At 33.4% G+C, this 3,829-nt stretch overlaps 1 non-coding gene across 1 annotated transcript; it reads right to left on the reverse strand.

The window, feature by feature from the left end:
- Window positions 1–1,017: 1,017 nt before the first annotated feature.
- On the reverse strand, window positions 1,018–1,089 carry Trnat-cgu. Its single transcript has one exon. It is a non-coding gene; the product is annotated as a tRNA-Thr (tRNA).
- Between the last annotated feature and the right edge of the window lie 2,740 nt (window positions 1,090–3,829).

Genomic DNA, 3,829 nt, shown 5'->3' on the forward strand with positions numbered 1-3,829 from the left:
TATAAGTTAACATAACAGCAAATGTACATTGTTATGTTAACTTATAATAAAGTTTTTCTTCATTACCCATTCAAGCCGTCTCCAACCATTATTATTGTTCTTTGTGTCCTATAGTGGACCAGCGGTAAGTCTTCGGATTTACAACGCTAAGATCAAAAGTTCGATTCTCCTCGGTGGACACAGCAGATAGCCCGATGTGGCTTTGTTATAAAAAAAACACACACTTGTTATTGTTACTAAATATGTTGGAGAAAGGTTTTGTGGGCATTACTAGCTGGCGCTAATGTAATTCTAAGAATTTATAAATGAAAGCAATAAAGGATATGTAATAATATGTCAACCACATTTTATCTACTAAAACCAGTTTACTAGTTGAATTCAATTTTGCTTTCTTAGGATCAGTTCTACTTGGTTTTCATCGTGAGTAGTTCAGCAGAGATTCTAACTAACCAAATCAGAATCAGAAGTATATTAGAATAAGATTGGTAAAAATTGTTAATTTGAAAAGGGGGAATAAGATCGTCAAAAAGTGCACAAACAAGTTGAATCAAAAGATTATATTTTCAAACCTAAAACTAGGGACAAATAAGGCTGGAAATAATGTCTACATTATCTTCTCAAGCTACAAATTCTTATTTTGACTTCATGTCTACAGTACTTATCAATTTTAGTTTAGTCAAAATAGGGGTTTATATTAATTTAAGATTTTTGTATTACATATGTCATCTGTTTTTCCTCAAATTCTTATCTCAAGTCGGCTGACCTGCATCTGAATTGATGTGTGAAAGTATTGGTTTTTACAGCTTATTCGTTAAGCCTTTTTTGAAAATATTGATTTCCACGAGCTGAGTAAGATTACTAGAAGCATAGAAACGCATTTACTTTTTTAAATAACGATGTCCCTTTTAACGAAAAAGAATTTGTCGTTCTATTTACATTTAAATAACATTAGGTTATTTTATGTTATTCAACTGCTGGCAATAATAAAATATGAATTAAAATATACTTAGTGTGTAAAGCCACCAGTGAGGTTCGAACTCACGACCCCTGGTTTACGAGACCAGTGCTCTACCTCTGAGCTATGATGGCTACGTCTTAGAAGGCACACTAAAATAATCAATATTTCAACAACATGTAGTTTTATATATATATAGAATTGTGTAAGTATATTTATTTATGGTTTTATAAAAAATTAGGATCAATAGATTATTTTTCTAAAATACTCAGTGGTGAAAAAGTGTGATATTAAGAACTAATTTTCTATCACATTTTTCTCTCTCTGATTTTAATAGTTGAATTGTGATTTTGTGTCCAAATATTGCATATACATTGCTTATAAATCGTTATTTGCCAACATATTATTATTCTCTGTTGGCAGACACTGCATTTCCGTTGTAAAGAGCGCAGATAGCTCTCGTATAGCTTTGCGCGAAATTCAAAACAAATTAAATCGTTGTAAAGAGCTTCTGCAAAGGATGGCGAGGTCAGTTCATACATCTTGAAATTTTACCAAAAAACATCCAATGTGTGTATGGGAATCGGGTTCCAAGACCAAAGGCACAAAAGTTCATTGACCTTACATCGGGAGAATTGACAGTTTTTATTTGTTTGTTTGTTTTAAACACAAAGCTACGCAATGAGCTATCTGTGCTACACTCAACACGGGTATCGAAACCCAGTGTTTTTGCGTTATAAACTTTCAAATTTACCACAGGACCACTGGGGGGGGGGGCATTTGAGAGCTACATGATCACTTTATTAACTATAAATCTCAAAGAAACAAGCTTTAAGTTTTACTATTAAAGTGTGTTTGTCTACTTTCACTTCTGCTTTAGTTTTAAACAGCTTATGAAATATGACTCAGAACTACCCTAATAGAAAGATACATAATCGGTTTCAAGCTTGAATTACCAGTCATCCCAACCTAAGTCATTCCTTTTAACATATATATATTAACATGTAACATATCTATGGCATATGTTATTATAGAACAACAAAAAAATTCTTAAAACATCTGGCATTCGCCCAATACATCTCTCGAGTTGTTTTATCAAAGATAGTGTACAAGCAGTACACTATACTCGCAAAAAATGCTTCATTTAGAACATGAGCGCCCACAGAAATTTTTTCAGGTTGGGGGGGGGGGGTAAGTTTTTAAAGTGCAAGTCAACAGACTAAAATAATATGTGTTATGTGTGCTTAAACGCAAACACAAATTTACAGTTTTAATAAAAACTACTAAAAATATCTAGTTTAACTATGATGTTAAGTTTACATCCTAATACGTGCAATTTTTTTGTGAAATGTAGAAGAGGGCAAATGCCCCTTCTTGCCCCTTCCTGCGAGCGCCCATGCTTGGGGACAAGCTGAAAATAGCTTTGGAGAAAATTTGTTTGCTAGTTTGAAGCTAGGCATAAAGCTACACAATGGGCTATCTGTGCTTTGTCCACCACGAGTATCGAAACCCGATTTCTAGCATTGTAAGTCCGCAGACATACATACCTCTGTGCCACTAGGTAGCCTTTGGAGAAAATTCAATAAGAATAATAAAATAATTGCTTGGGAGCATAAAATTAAGGAAGTAGGCAAACGGAGTTAGATAGTTAGGGTAAAGATTACTTTTGGATAAGATGAGAATATTGGTTCTGGGTTTACAAGGGTACACAATAGTAAAAACGTTAAGCTGTACAATGAGGAAAGAGGCGCTAAAGAGTTTAATGTAGTAGGTGATTTTGTCATTAAGTATCTAATAAAGATACTTATAGTGAGAGGCATAAAGAGACTGGGACTAGAATTGGTTTTACAGATTTTGATTGTGTAGACTCTCTTTGGTTTTAAAATTAAAATGTTAATATGTTTGACTAGTCCTCCTAGAGTACAGACCTTGGCCTAATAGACTGTCTTTGCTTTTTAAAATAACAATATCAATTCCTTGAAATTGAATTGCCCAGATTAAAGATTTTGATTGACTATGGGAACATCTGGAGGAGTTAATATGATACAATTAACTTGTTTTTAAACTACATATTAGTTTGTCTGAAATAAGTAAAAATACATACACCAATTACTTAAGTTAAATTTTTCAAATTTCCATTGTTTTTTTTTAGATTGATGGTTTATACACCTGCAATGATATAAAAGACTGTTTAGTTTAGAGATTAGTGATTAATTTATTTTTGTTAGTGAATATTTTATGATTGTTTAGTTTTGTTATAATAAGAGTTAAAAGCAGACGATTGTAGGAAGTTTTATTAATAATTCTGTTACGTCTCCGTTTGTTAATTGATTTTCCGTAACTTCGTTCCGACGAAACTTAAGCGACACAAGTTCTTTACTTAATAAAACTGGTTTATTCTTTCCGAATACAACTTTACCGATACACTTATTCTCAACAGTCGCGTTATAACAAACTATAATAACGAACGAACGTTAACTACAACAATACGTCTATCTCTGACTGCAGTTCAATTACTCATTACCTCCACACACATTACATTACCGCGTCACGTTGTCCCCTCTTATATATACCAGCCTACCCTACATCTAGTAAGAAGTAGAACATTCGCCAAAGTACATGATAGTTCTAGAAACGTTGCGTCACAGTAGTCATGTGACTCGATGACGCAACAATTCATTAATGCTGAGACTATGGAACGTCATGTGCGATACATTGACGTCGAGAATATAGAAGGCGGGCAGACGATTAGGTGATAAAGATATAAATAGTGTGAGACGAGCAGACAGATAATAGCAAGAAAGAGTAAAGTTACAGGCCAAGAAAAAGTTCGGCGTGAAGTTAACTATCGTAGAAGTAATAGGCCTAACGAAT

The sequence above is a fragment of the Limulus polyphemus genome, unplaced genomic scaffold (assembly GCF_000517525.1).
Source record: "Limulus polyphemus unplaced genomic scaffold, Limulus_polyphemus-2.1.2 Scaffold1359, whole genome shotgun sequence".
Lineage (NCBI taxonomy): Eukaryota > Metazoa > Arthropoda > Merostomata > Xiphosura > Limulidae > Limulus > Limulus polyphemus.